Here is a 15,390-nt window from a genome sequence, read left to right as displayed (position 1 = left end):
ATTACATTAAAACACGATGCCAGGGTCTAAGGTGAGTTCAAGCGGGTGGGAAGCGAGCAGCGTGCCACGTGGGGCCCGGGTGAGAACGCTAGTGCGGCTCTGATCTGACAGGTGCTGGTGAATGAATGTCCTCCAGGGCAATGTCTGGTTTGGGGTCATTCTCAATGCACTTGATCCTTCCACTCTAACAGTGTATGTTTTCACAATTGAACAGCTGCACGCGGAGCCTGGCATTCATGCTTTGGGTAAATAACCCTCTCGCTTAATATCCAGGCATAAGGGCCACATACAACAGCTTACTCCCTGGGGTTTCTGGATACTCCCTGGGTCCAGGGACACAATAATTACCCTTTTTGGCTCTGGTTTCATCATTGGAAGATGTGAACAAAGCCACCTACCCTGCTGGCTTTTAGAAGAAGTGAAGTCGCTCCGTCGTGTCCGACTCTTTGCGACCCCATGGACTGTAGCCAGCCAGATCTCTCTATCCGTGGAATTTTCCAGGCAAGAGCACTGGAGTGGGTTGCCATTTCCTTTTCCAGGGGATCTTCCCAACCCAGGGATTGAACCCAGATCTCCTGCATTGCGGACAGATGCTTTACCATCTGAGCCACCAGAGAAATCCACTGGCTTTTAGAAGGATCTTATATATTAAAAGTGAGAGCACCTGTTATACTGAATGCCTGTATCTGTTTGACAAATATTAGCTACCTTTTCTCCTCTTTCTCCCCCAAACATGTTAAATTTACAGTTTACTTTTTTTGTTAAGGACAACAGAGGGGGTCTTAGGTGAATGGGGAGATGACCACTCCGGACCAGCCCAACAGTTTTCACACCAAAACCACTTTTGTACACTCCCGCTAGCCTGGTGTGCAAGCTCTAACGAGCTGTCTATTCGCAATTCCCAGCAGTAAAACCTGAAGGCAAAGGACAACTGCAAGCAACCTGACATATTCAAAGTCACACTCGCTCAAGATTTTCCCATAATGCCTAATTTACAGTGGTCTGCTAAGCCGTAAATCAACACTGTGCTGAATGTCTTGCACACCTGTTACTCACAGCCTTCCAACACCCAGTCCCCATGGGAGTCACCCAGGGCTCTACATGTTCCTGCTCATCAAAATAGCCCTGCTTCTTCCCAGAATAATCATCAGACCCTCCATTTAGCAAGCGGCCAATTTCTTGACAATTTCACTAATGACAAAAAAAAAAAAGTGGTATTTATGACATCATTGTCCAGCTTTTAGTTCTGTCCCTTTTAACCTTGATAAAGGAATGGCTTTCCTCCGAGAGCATGATGAACAGTGGGTTGTCTGACGGGTGCAGAAGGTGGGACTGAAGTTTTTCCCCAGAAGTAGACACAGGATTAGCCAGGTGAACGTGGGTTAAACACAGAAATCTTCTGGAAGGCCAGCAAAGCCGCACCTTTGCGGCTACCAACTCAAGGTAGCCATATCATAGAAGAAGGGGGCCATGGGAGGGGAATGACTGCCAGGCCTGGTGAGAACCCGACAAGGAAAATCAGGACTCACCCTGCCTGCGCCCCTGAGCGCGGGGTTGAGGGGGACAGCCATGCTCAGAAACGGCCAGGGACTCCACTGACCAGGGCAAGGCACTCAGATCTGTCTCACCGGGTCCCTCCCACGTCGTTTTATCCAAGAAGCCTTTGCATCTTGATCCACACCTTCTCCTTTCTGGAATACGAGATGCTATAACTTGATAATCCGACAGCTGGCCCAGTTGCTAAATGTCATTTGGGTAATGAAGGTCACTCTTAAAACTGTCCAGGGTGGTCGTTTAAACATTTGAATGATTCTATGATGCTCTCACAGTAGGTCAGAAGGGCGTGGCTCCCCACGTGGGTTGCAGAGTGGGGCGACAGGAGGGGACCCCAAGGTAGCTGCAGGGGATCACAGATGTGAGCAGGGAGGCATGGTCATCTGCTCAACTTCTGGACCCCTTGCAAGTCAGGTTCCTTGTCATCATCCTTCTGGTGGCCTGAGATAAAAGTTCAATGCTGACTAACGACCAGAAGGACCCACCCTTCCAGACACCTGCCACCCAAGTTTCCTATCCCCTCCACGTGCTCCCAGAAAACTAGTACCTCTATTAGTTCCAGGCATTCCCCCAACCGCCCGCCACGCCTAAGTCCCCCCATGGGCTCCCACTCAATTCCTTCGGGGCCCCCACTTGGCAGGGCTTCTCTGGGGAGCCAGTCCTGACCCCCAGCACCCCTGGGGAGCCCTGACCTTGTTTCCTGGGACACTAGCGGCTGATTCCTGGCACAGAGGCTGTCCCTGGTGGATTTTCCATCCCTCCAACCCCACCCCCCCACCAATCTGGCTCACAGTGAGGGAGGAAATGCATGAGTCCAAGTGAAACACGAGCTAACGAGTAGGGGAAGGCACCAGGACAGAGAGTTACAAGAGGGCCTGGCTCTCAAGCCCGATCTAGAGGCTCCCCATCCCCTCAAACTCCATGAGGTGGGCCTGGCAGCCAGGACAAATAACCAGTACGAAAGAGCGGTCCTCCTGCCTCCCGGGCAGCCTGAAAAGTGCCGCCTCATCTTACGCTGAGTGGACGATGACTCAAGGGAACCCTGGTGCCAAGACAGAGGAGGCAGCCAGGTCCCCCGCAAACCACGCTCAGGACATGGGCCAACCAATATTCCGCCCATAACTCAGCTTCCCCCTCCTGCCAGAAGGAAGAAGTCCTGTGATGCCAGACCGCAGCTAGAAATCAAAATTATGGCCTTACCATCAGTGGAAGGTATTAAGTACTTTCTGCCCTTAATGAACCCACAGGTCTCAGAAATCAAGTCTGCGCCATCACCGTGGGCTAGATCAAAGTGCAGTCTGTCAGGCCACAGCTCCCCAAGGGACACAGACAGCCCCAGGGGTCACTCTCGAAGCCCATAGCGACAGGAGCCTGGGGAGCTCCAATGGCAGTTCCTGAAGCCGCATGCACGGACATCAGCCGCTTCCCTTTCCAGCAGGGAGAGGGCCCCGAAGATGTCCAACAGAAACATTTCCCAGGCTTCAGGACACACGACATCCCCATATGGTCCTGTTTTTGAAACTGGCACATGTGTACACTCCCTAAAACCGTGATGAACACTTCCAGCCCCTGCCTGCCAAAACTCACGAGGTAGAGCACACTAGCACCCGGACGGTCAGAAACCAATTCCCCAGGAATTCCCCGGGGCTCCAGTGGCTAAGGATCTGGGCTCCCGATGCAGAGGACCAGGGTTCAATTCCTGGTCAGGGAACTGGGTCCCACATGCTGAAACTCAAGATCCTGAGTACTGCAACTAAGACCTGGTGCAGCCAAATAAATAATTACATTAATTTAAAAAAAAATAAGAAATCAATTCCCTGCAAAGGAATGCCAGAGAGGCTGAGACTGATCTCAAAGTTCACCAAGTTTCACTCAACATATAGAGGAACTCTCCTGGATGTCACTCCCTTCGGACATGCTTTTCTGAGCACCGATTATGTATTTGTGTGTGCTCAGTAGCTAAGTTGTGTCTGACTCTTTGTGACCCCATAAACTGTAGCCCACCAATCTCTGTCCATGGGATTCTCCAGGCAAGAATACTGGAGTGGGTTGCCATGCCCTCCTCCAGGGGATCTTCCTGACCCAGGGACCAAACCCAGGTCTCTTGTGTTGCAGGCAGATTCTTTACCATCTGAGCCACGCCAGGGTGTGAGAGGGGTGAGGGAAGCTTGCCTAATTATTCTCGGATCTCTAGCTAGGAGCGGGTGAGAGAGCTCCTACATCCTGACACCGGTCTTGTTTCTATTCTGTTTTGGACAGAGCAGCATCTGTCATCCAGATGCCCTTGGGACCAGCCTGCAGAAGAACCAGCCCCATAAGCTGAGACACGTCATCCTTTCAGTAATCATGTCTCCCCTGATGGACGGAGAAAGCAGCACTGGGTCTATACATCAGTCGCTGTGAGTCTAGTTAACTTGTGTCTGTCTCAGCAGTAACTAAATCAGGTTCTGGAAACAAGAACTGGAAACCAAGCACAGAGAATCCACTGAGGTCAGAGCCCCCCAGGGACACCTGCTTGTAAGGCCAGCTCTACAGCCCCAGAGGCCGACTCACTAGCCCCAGAAGCTCAGTGTATGTGATCACTGAAGAATCATTTTTTTAACATTGCCAATTCTTTTTTGTAAATATCTGTGCTTTTCCTTTGCTTCCTGTGTCTGTTTTCTCTCTTATTTTTGCTGTAAGCACAAGTAAATGCTCAATAAATGCTGATTTAATACACGGATGGGTGAGTAATAGCCTCAGTATTTTTGACTGAAAACGAATAAATATTTCTGAGAGCAAAGGCAGACAGTATGTGAAAGCATTTAGGAGGAGTGCACTTTATAAATACAGGAGGGTTGTAAGTGACCAGTGGGCTTCCACTGTAACACTTGACCACACAAGGGATTCACGTCAAAAAGATCTCCAGGTCTGCTGAGGGCTGTGTTGTTATAGTTCCTCATGTATATGTGCTAAGTTGCTAAGCTGTGTCTGACTCTGTGACGCCATAAACTGTAGCCCACCAGGCTCGTCTGTCCATGGGATTCTCCAGGCAAGAATACTGGAGTGGGTTGCCGTCTCCTCCTCCAATTATACATTCACCTGATCAATAATAAAGTTAGAAGTTCTTTGTAGAAGTTGAGAACAAAAGAAAAGAAAATCATTGGAAGAAAACACTTACATGTGTTGAAAGATGTTCACTGCAGTACTGTCTATAATTTCAAAGTCACTGGAAACTGTCTATGAACAAGAACTTGTTAAGGGGGTGCATCCCCTAAGAGATCGACAGTAAAACTGAGGATGCAAATCTGTACTTATTGATCTGAAGGCATATCAACAATTTTTTTGGTAAAAAGCGTAGTATTCATTCAACAGGGAAGGACTGACTGAAGGATAACTATGCGTCAGGCATCTAGTGAACAGAAAACCAAGTTCCCACTCCACCGTCTTGTTCCTTTTGCAAGGATCGAGATTTACATGTGAAATTATCTGAAAGACACAAAAATGCCCAGAGCAGTTACCCTGAGTGGCAGAATTCCACTGTGAACTTTTTTCTTCTCTTGCATTTTCTAATGTTTCTAAAGGGGCTCCATGATGGCTCAGATGGTAAAGAATCTGCCTGACCCAGGTTTGATCTCTGGGTCGGCAAGATCCCTTGGAAAACAGAATGGCAACTCACTCCAGAATTCTTACCTGGGAAATCCCATGGTCAGAGGAGCCTGCTGAAGTATAGTGTATGGAGTCAAAAAGAGTTCGACACAATCGAGTGACTACCACACGCACACACACTTTTCTAAAATGAACACATAATTACCTGAGGAAGGGAAAAAAAAACTTAAGCGGACACGGTTTTTTTAAGAATGAAAAATCACAAAAAACCCTTCCCAAAACAATTCATATATCTAGAAAAGATGTCTGTTGAACACTAGATGCTTCACCTCCCTCCCTGGACATGTCAGGCCTTCTTGCAAGAGGCACAGAGCAGCCACTGGCTGCTGGGGCCCCCAGTCTACAAGCCAGGACCATTCTCCACCCCAGGTCTCAGACTGGAGTGAAACTTACCAACCCCACCTCTCACCTCTCTTCCTGCACCAGGAATTTCAGAGACAGAGCAAAGACTGGCAATTCTAATCCTTAGCCACTTACCATCATCTTTAATGGAAACACTTACATTCTTTAAACATCAGACTGAATACCTAAATAATATAAAACCCCTGCACTCCTGTTTAATTCACATGTGAGGCATCACACAAAATCTCTACTTAACATTTTTAAAAAAATCTACAAGTGTGCACAAGGCCCCAAAGGCTACAATCACGAAAACCTCCCCAGGACAGGTACGGGGCTCAAAGCACGAGAGAGGGTGATGCAGTAAGGTCCATTTCTCCACATGAAAATCTCCCACCCAGGGAAGTTCAGTCCCACCAACACCGCTTTACAGGTAAGAAAGCTCAGCTTCAAAGAAGTCAAACAATTTGTCCAAGGTCAAAGCCAGAAGCAAACAGAAGTCAAAGATGCAAACACAGACAGGTGTGTGGGATTTGGAAGCCCATGACATCACCCAAAATAAAACAGATCTCAACAAAGGCCACTGATGACACACCGGAGGAAAGGAACTTGTCACATTCCAGTCTGCCCCGACAGTGGCCTCAGGTACAAAAACCAGTGTTTAGAAGAACATGATGGATGGTCAGTCACTTAATTTTTGAATCTCCTCTGATGACTTTCAGTTGTGTAAATCAGACTGTTTCATATTTGGCTGACTGAAAAGAAACATGTGATCAAAATCTGAAACTTTGGCCTCCTAATCCAGGACAGAAAGGTGAAATAGCTTAATGGCTGTGGACCAGCACAAAGCCAGAATAAAGCTTCCCTCCTTAAGATGTCATAAACACTGATTTCTGAAGCCACAAGGGCGAAAAAAACCACGACTTCTGCCAGAGGGTTATTTGGGTCAGGATGACAGGGAGGGAAAGTGCGAGCAGACCGTAGCAGCTGACTGTTTCTACTACCATTGCCATCACCACCACCTGCTGCGGTGAGAGGCCCTGGCTCACAGGCCTGGCCCAGAGCTTGACATGAATTATTATATGCAGAATAGCGACTCCAGCCAGCACCCCCAGTTAAATTCAAACACGAGGCCTTATTTTCCACTTCTCTAAGGAACACACAACAAACATCTGACACCACTTGTCAGAACGACAATTCTTAGGGTAATTTTCAAATGTTTAAATGAAGCTGCATTTTCCACATATTCCATTTACAGATGGTCCCTGACTTATTGGATGTTATTGCCGACTCACTGGACATAAGTGTGAGCAAACTCCGGGAGACAGTGAAGGACAGGGCAGCCTGGCAGGCTGCAGTCCATGGGGTCACAAAGAGTCAGACACGACTTAGTGACTGAACAACAAGCTGGATCAGTGGTAACGAATCTGCCTACCAGTGCAGGAGAGAGGAGTTGATCCCTGGGTCGGGAAGATCCCCTGGAGAAGGGAATGGCAAACCCCTCCAGTATTCTCGCCGGGAAATCCCATGGATAGAGGAGCCTGGCAGGCTACAGTTTATGATCCCAAAGAGTCTGATGTGACTCAGTGACTAAGCACAGGCATGCACACCTGACTCACATCTCTTGACTTTGCCAGACTCTCTTTACATCTCTTCACTTTATCATGTGAAAGCAACATCCACTCAGTAGAAACAGGACTTCAGATTTTCAATTCTACTCTTTTCTGAGGCTAGCGTATGTGGGTCTCACACTCTTCTGTGATGCTGGGCAGGGCAGAGAGTTACCGCTGGGGCCAAGAACAGACACAAAACCATTCTGCGCCCAGACAATCATCCTGTCTTTCGTTCAGTACAATATTCAATCAATTATGTGAGCTATTCAACACTTCATTACCCAAGAGGCTTTGTGTTTGATGACTCTGCCCAACTGTGGGCTAACAGTGTTCAGAGCACGCTAAAGTTGGGGAAGGTTAAGCTACGATGCTGGGGAGCTTAGATGTATTAAATGCATTTTCAATATATTCAGCATACAATGGATTTATTAGTACATAACCTCATCTGAAGTCAAGGAAGAGCTGTACCTTCCTGTATCCTAAAGTTATAAAAATTAAAATCCTTTCCAAAAGGGTGATAGCTCAAACAGGTAAACAAAGGCAGGAAGTTGGGGTAAGTGACACGGCAAAGGGCAGAGCTGCAAGGGGACTGCTGGGCAGCATTTCAAGTCCGTTGGTTATTATTCATAGGCATTGCTTTCCTCCTCTGGCATAATTTTTAGCTGTGAAGATAAGAAGAGACCATCAGCATCGTTGCTTCGTGGTTACAGGGCAGTCACTGCCCTGGTCTCCACCCTGCTCCCTCCTGGTTCACAGGATGCGCTGTTTGTACAGCAAGGATGCAAAGAATAAGAAAATGCAGCCCCTTGCCCACCAGAGCCCTGCCCAGGGGGATGACAGCAAGGAAGCCGCGGTCAGTTCCTGACCTCAGCAGTCAGGAAAGGCTTTCCTGAGGAGACTCAGGGAGCTGGGTCTTGGGGACAAATGAAGACCGCCCCCCTCACCCCAGAAAAGGCTGGTAAAAACAAGCTGCAGATGTACAACATGAAAAGGCATGGAGGAGGGGGTGAGGGGGAGTCTTTTAAAGAGTTGATCCCCATGACAACCTCTCACACCCACCTCTTGCCCTCACATCCCCGGGGCCACTCACCCCCTCACTGGACCTCCATCACTCTGTGCTGATCCTACGCCCCCTCCCTTCAGCCCCCCACCAGGCCTCCACAGCCCTAGCATCCCAGCCCCTCTGACATAATTCCGGGTCCTTCCTGCCTTGACACCCTCAAATGACACTAACACTCAGTGTCCGTGGGCTACGTGTCCCGTCCTTGGTTTTCTAGAAGCTTCCCCAGGAGCACAATCACACGGTCCTAACAAACAAACCCAGGGGCCCCTGGTCTTCCAGGTGACTTCTCTGATCATTCACGACCCAGAATTGTCCTGTTTGTATTGGGCTCCCAGACCCCTTCCTCCACATCCCAACCTCCTCCTGGGTGCCTTGTCATCATGGAGTGACTGAGAAGGGTGTTCCCAGGCTTGTTCCTCACTTAAGTCTGCAGTGACCTCTTCTGGGGTGATGGTTCGACTCTAAGGAAGTGAGCCCCCAGCCAGCCCCTCTCACAGAGCCGCTCCCTGACCCTGCATGTGTATCACACGAGACAGATGCCTCCTTGAGCCTGCATCCCAGGCCTGGTGGCCCCTTCCTGGTCCCAAGCTGCTCACAAGCCTGGCTCAGCCCATCTCCTTCCCACGCACTTGCTGCCTCTCAAGGAAGCACTTACATTTTAAATAATTTGATTGCTAATTATGATAGCGAAAAAGTACTCAGCTTATGTGCAACCAAGCTCAGACTCTTAAAGGACCCTCAGCCATCGAGTTTCTCCCTTCTCCCCTTGTACGATCCTAGGAAGGCCCTGTGGATGCCGGCTCTGTCTCCCTCACTCCACACGGTTCAACTCCTTGGTTTCAAAAACAGAGTTGACCACTCCTAGTCCCTAGTTTCCTTCTTATACAAATTCCCTACCTTGGTGGAGTTCAACCCTGGACACACATCAGAGTGCTGATTCCACTGCTGCTGCTGCTGCTGCTAAGTCACTTCAGTCGTTTCGACTCTGGGCGACCCCATAGATGGCAGCCCACCAGGCTCCCCCGCCCCTGGGATTCTCCAGGCAAGAACACTGGAGTGGGTTGCCATCTCCTTCTCAAATACATGGAAGTGTACAGTGAAAGTGAAGGCGCTCAGTTGTGTCTAACCCCCTGGACTGCAGCCCACCAGGCTCCTCCGTCCATGGGATTTTCCAGGCAAGAGTACTGGAGTGGGGTGCCATTGCCTTCTCCAGCTGATTCCACGAGGGAGCTTTTAAAGTTTCCAAGGTGGTGCTAGAGGTAAAGAATCCGCCTGCCAATGGAGGAGATATGGGTTTGATCCCTGGGTCAGGAAGATCCCCTGGAAATGGCAACCCATTCCAGTATTCTTGCCTGGAGAACTGCCATGGACAGAGGAGCCTGGTAGGCGACAGACCACAGGGACATGACTGAGCACACACGCATACACACATAGGAGCCTTGAGTTTTGAAGCATTCATCTCTTGCTGGCCAAATTAGGCTACTCAGCGACATCCAAATCCTTTCAGAACATACAGCTCCCGGGCAGCTGTGGTCCAAACAGAAGCCAGGCAACCTTTTCACCTGTTCTACAAGGGGGCTGAGCTGGTGAGCTCAGTGCAATGAAAGGCAAGCTGGAGCCCACTCTTACTGGCTACACAGATCTTCAGATGCTTCATAATAATATTGCCAGACCCAACTGGCAGCTTGAACTCAGCCATGGGGGCAGGATGTACACCAGGGCAGCTTGCATCAAGGCTCTTTGTTTTTTCCCTGAGAGCAGGTTGACCAGCACACTTCAGGCTCAGAGACCAAGGAAACATTTAAATTCCTTTTATGCCTGCAGACCTTAGCAAGCTTCCCTGTTTCATGAGAATAGGGCAGCGTTTTCCTCAGTGAAGCAGGCTGGGAGAACAGGGAAGGGGCGGGAGAGGGGAGAGGGTGATTTAATAAGAATTTGGAACCACAAAAACTCTTTCACAGAAAGGATTCTTTTCAATTGGTTCAGAAGAGCTGGGCTACCAGGCATCAGCTCAGAGTTCCCTGAAGACGAGGCTTCATGGAGCAGATAAGAATAATCTCATTAGTATGTCCTTTATTTGATTGTACAGTGGAAGGTGGACCTTATCTTACATTTACTTAACAGCCTTCCTATAATCTTAATCTTATTCTAGTGACCTCATCTGCCCAGAATACCCTCTTTTCATGGCACAAGGACAAACTTCAGAGCAGATTCCGAGCTGTCCCCAACTTCAAAATCACCATCTTCCAAATACATCAAACTTTACCTTGTAGATAGGGTGCAAGGGCATGGCCCTCTGGGGGACAAAGGTGCAAACAGACTGCCTTCCATTTAGGCTGCAAAGATTTCTCAGGTTTGGAAGATTTCACCACCTTTTTGTTATCACTGTGTAAAGGAGGTAGGCACTCTGCTATTTCCATGCCTGTGTCTTCACGCTCCCAAAGGTGTGACTTGTTTCTTTTATTTAGGCACACGGGGAGATGTGATGAAGAGCTCTGGGTTCAGGCAGGTCCAAGTTTAAATCCCAGCTCGAGCACTTACTGGACAATAAGGCTGGAGGAGCGACTTCAGTTCTGGTAGTTGTCCTGTAAAAGGGAAACCCTCACGGTTTTTGTGAGGATTTTAAAGTCTGCACGCTGGATCAGGTCCATCACAAACCCTTAGCAAGCAATCCCCGTTTGTGCTCAGCTGTGTCCGACTCTTTGTGATCCTATGGACTGTAGCTTGCCAGGCTTCTCTGTCCACGCAATCTCCCAGGTGAGAATATTGGAGTGGGTTGCCGTTTCCTCCTCCAGGGGAATCTTCCTGACCCAGAGATGGCACCCAGGGATCGAACCCGTGTCTCCTGCATTGGCAGGCAGATTCTTTACCACTGTGCCATTTGGGAAGCCCAAGGGATCCTCATTACAACACCCCAAATCTCAACTCACAAGTCCATACTTGCTTACCAGTGCTTTGGGAAGGTATTTTGTACACTTGGTGGATGGGAGGCAGTGAAGAACTATAAAGAATCTCACCCTTCCTGGAATCACATCACACACTCTTGTGTCAACATCCTTCCCCCAGACTCTGGTCCTGAGTGCATCAGATGCTGTCCAGTAACACACGATGCCTGCAGGGCCCACGGAGAAGCAGGCTCAGGCTCCCTGGAAGACCCTGGTAAGTAGTTGGGTGTTTAGGGGCTTGCTGAATTATTTTTTCTGTCACTCTCTGGAGGGTGAAGGCAGAATGTGGGGCTTCCACTGTGCAAGCAGTGGGGAGGCAGGATCCAGCTTGCAGAAAGCTGAGTGTCAACACTGGACTGCCCCGGGCTCCCCTCCTGGCCCTGAGGTCAGGGTAAAGTCTATTTAGGTGCTCAGTGACCCTCCCCAGTTCCCGGCTGTCAGGTGGTGCCCTCAGGACAAAGCAGTCCCAGTGCTCATCTCCAGGACCTTAGGAAACACATCTCAGGGGACTGACTCCAATTCTCAGAAGAAAAATTGCAACGTGGCCCAATTCAGGTGTCAAATTTGAAAATAACCAAGCTAAAGAAAACCCACATGGCTGGCCCCAAGCCCACAAGGCACACACAAGCCTGGTTCCTCAAACAGAGAGCTACGGTGGTTTGCCCTCAGCTGGGGTAAGGTCAGCCAGGGCCCAGTGAAGTGGCTTCTAACCTTGTCTGGGCCCAGGGCTCCCCCAAGAAGCTGAGGGAAGCCAGGTGGCCTCCTGCCTTGCAAGAAGGAAGCGCACACATCCTTCCCACACTTAACCGGCCCGGAAGCAGGATTTAAACATGGGAGCGGCCTCCCAGGACCCAGGGGCGTCAACCTTGTTCCTATTAGCATATCTTATTATCACACCAGTACCATTAGAATGAGAAAAAAGTCCGTTGAAGCAGCCTGCAGGGAAACAATTCCAGGCTGCTGGGTGACTAGAAATTGAGTTAGCAAACAGCAGAGGAGAAAATCCAGGACTCCCCCTTCCTCCCAACTCAGAGAACATTCTGGGCACAACACTAAGAGCCCAGGAGCCTGGAAGGATTTATCAGTAACTCGTCCAGCCCACTTTCTGGGTCCTTCCGAAAAGCCCCCTGTGTCTGGACTGTGCTCAGCTCCTAGCCCTTGGGCAGAACAAAGTGCTGGTGGGAGTGACAATTAAAAAAAAATGAAACTATCAAATGACAGGAACCCTCCAGACCTACTACAGAAAGAGGCGCTTCCGTCACGGCTGCTTTGCCAGGGGAACAAAAGGCAACCTGTGTGGCACCTCAGATGGCTCTGGCTCCAGCTTTTAGTATCCGAAATTAACAAATGATCCGAGTCCCTCCCAATTGCTTTCAAAGGCTCCTTAAAGCATGGTGCCAGAGTCTTGGGACAACAGGAAAAAAATTAAAGCTCACAGAAGCTTCCCAGGCACCACAGATCTGAGCGGGTCATTGTTCATTTGGTAAACAAGAGTGCCGTAAAACAAATGCCTGGGAAGCCAGGGTTGTTCACTGTCTGAGTCCTTCTCCCAGAACTGTTCCCCCTCAGATCAGCGTGGCCTCGGCATCAGGCCTGTGAACGCTGGGGCTTTAATGTCAAAGCCCCCTTTCACTCTGGGCATTTGCCCATGTGCACAAAGCAGATAGGGAAGGGATAAGGGGGTTCTGTCTCCTTCCAAGCCTAGCACCGCCCCCCCCCCATTTCCTGAGGGACTCGGCCTGGAAAGACAGTGCTGAGCAGGGAGCCGGGAACCTTCTCCAGACTCCACTGGACACTCCCGTTTCCTAGTCAGGATGACCAGGTGGCAGGTAGACTGTTTTATTTGATGATGAAAGCAAAGGACACGAATGAAATGCTTCCTAGCCCCTAAAAGTACAGCCGCTGTCCATGCAAGGATGTAGAAATGCTTTGCAAACCACCCATTAATTTTTATGGTGCACTGAGAAGCAGATTGAGAATCATTACCTTCATTTTTACAAGGCATGGAACCCAAACCACAGCCAATCCCCTCTGAGCCAGTGGTCTAGCTGACTGCCGGCTTCTCTCTCCATCTCGGCCCTGCAGAAGGCATGCAAAACACCACCCACTGGAAAGGGGACCCCCGGGGCCTGAGAAGGCAGCCAGGTCCAGACACCCAAACTTTGGTGCTCAGAGACAATCAGGTTTAGAAGTGGGGAGGGGAAGAGCTTCACAAAGGGATTGCTTTCATTTAGTCAAGAGAGGTTCAACGTCTAAACTTACCGATTAGATGAGCAAGCGGGTGCAATATGAATATCAAAGAAGGAAAATACTGAAGCCGGTAGGAACTGTGGGATCAATGATGGTTTCTGTTCTACTGTTTATATTTCTACGCTTTCCACCCAGAAAATACAGTGTTGCTGTGATCCGAACAAAAGTTATGTGTGAACTTCTTACTACTAATAAAGCACACGGTACCCATCTAGTTGCACTAACTTGGAAAGAAAAGCGCGGATAACATCCTGCCCGGGTTCCCTTTTTGAATCGCATTGACCGGTTAGGCTCCACCGGCCTCTCCGCACGCAGGAAACCCGGCCGCCGTCCCCCTGGCGGTACCGGGGGCAGCCCAACACCCCCGGGAGAAGGGCCAGAGCGGCCTGGTCCCCCCGGCTACCCGGCCGGCCCGGACTGGGAGCCGCCGGCCTCCAGGGCTAGGGTCCTACAGACCACCAATACGCACCGCGGAGCCGGCTTCCCGCGAAACACCACTTAGCAACGTGCGTCTCTGCCAGTCTTCCCCGCCCGCCCGCCCGCCGCCGCCGCTGTCACCTCGCGGCTGTGGGTCACCGGACGGCGAAGCCAGAAATCGGGGTTCTCATTTCCATCCTAAAATGAGGGGATCTCCGAAGAAGCTGAAACACGCATTGTCACTAAGTTTAACCCCGGACTGCGCGCCCTTCCCTTTGCCCGGGACCCGCGCCAGAGAAAGCCCCGGCGCCTCCAGACCTCGGAGCACCCACGGCCCCCCGAGCCGAGCGCCCCGAGGACGCGAACAGTCGCCGAGGAGGGTCACCTCTCAGGGCCGGCCTCGCTAGGACCAGGGAAGGGGGATCTGCCGGGCTTACGCGGGAGCCGTAAGTGCGGCTCGGCTCCCGGAACCCCGAGCCAGGCCAGCCTGCGCCGAGGTGACAGAGTCCCCGGGGAGCACGAGGGGCACGCACGGCTTCCCGAAGCCGTCCGGCGCCAGCCGCGCCCGGGCACCCCGGAGCCCCGAACTCGGGCGGCGGAAGGGAACGATCGGCACCCGCGAGGCGTGCAAAGCCGCCGAGCCCCAGAAGGCGCCGCGGGAGCGCGGCCGGGCGCGGGGCTGGAGCGGCCCGCAGGGGCCGGCCCGGGCGCGCAGCCTGCCTACCTGGCTCGCATTGCGTCCCGCGGGCTCCTGCGATTCTCCCCGCGGTCTGGGAGCGCGCCCAGGCCGGCACCGCGCGCCGATCCGCGGGAACCACCGCGCGGCGGCAGCTAGTTGCCGGGACCGCCGAGAGTGCCGGGAGCGCTCGGCCCCCGCCGGGGAGGGCTGAGGGTGGTCCCCGCTCCGGGGCGGGGCGTGCGAGGCGGGGCGCGGGGCGCGCGAGGAGGAGCGCGGGAGGCGGGGACCAGCGCGCGGGCAGCCGTGGTGGGGCGGGGGTGTCTCCTGGCCCGGGCGAGGTCAAGAGGGCGGGGCCTTGGGGCGGGATCGCGGGGTAAGGGTGTTCCTGCGCTGGAGCGGGGCGCCTTGGGAGGTAGGGGACAGAGACTGAGCCGAGAGCCTTGAGGAGACAGGGGTGGGACGACGCCCAGGACGAGTAGGCGAGCGGGTCCTAGCCCGGGCCTCCGGGAGCCAGGGGCGGAGCGCGGGCGGGCAGGGGGCGGGGCGAGCTCGAAGGGGGCGGGGCCCAGAAAGCAGTCAAAAGGGGGGCGGGGTGGGAATGAGTGGTGGGCGTGGTCACGGCGGAGGGCGGGGCCTGCCTGGGGCGATGGAGAGGAGGGCGTGGGGCTGGAAGAAGCAGAGGGCGGGGCCGAGCCCATGTGGCCTGGGGCCTGGGGGAGGGGCGAGCGGCGGGGGCCGGGAGGCGGAGCGGGGTGCGGACAGGCAGGGGGCGGGGCCTAGAAAGCAGCCGAAAGGCGAAGGCGGGGGTGGGATTGATTAATGGGCGTGGTCACGTATGAGGGCGGGGCCTGCGTTGGGTGGAAAAAGGAGGGGCGGGGCCGA

The 15,390-nt window shown here is 52.1% G+C and overlaps 1 protein-coding gene across 5 annotated transcripts in view; it reads right to left on the bottom strand.

Annotated features, from left to right (window-relative positions):
* SH3BP4 (SH3 domain binding protein 4) overlaps positions 1–14,839 on the bottom strand; it is a 98,600-nt gene extending 83,761 nt beyond the window's left edge. For 4 of the 5 annotated variants that reach the window (XM_070368533.1, XM_070368532.1, XM_070368531.1 and 1 more), the window contains exon 1: positions 14,554–14,839. The gene's annotated coding sequence lies outside the window, so the exon portion shown is untranslated. The remainder of the gene's footprint in view (positions 1–14,553) is intronic. The other variant, XM_070368529.1, reaches the window with a different exon arrangement.
* Between the last annotated feature and the right edge of the window lie 551 nt (positions 14,840–15,390).

The sequence above is a fragment of the Bos mutus genome, chromosome 3 (genome assembly GCF_027580195.1).
Source record: "Bos mutus isolate GX-2022 chromosome 3, NWIPB_WYAK_1.1, whole genome shotgun sequence".
NCBI lineage: Eukaryota > Metazoa > Chordata > Mammalia > Artiodactyla > Bovidae > Bos > Bos mutus.
This window is presented reverse-complemented; position numbering and strand designations above follow the sequence as displayed.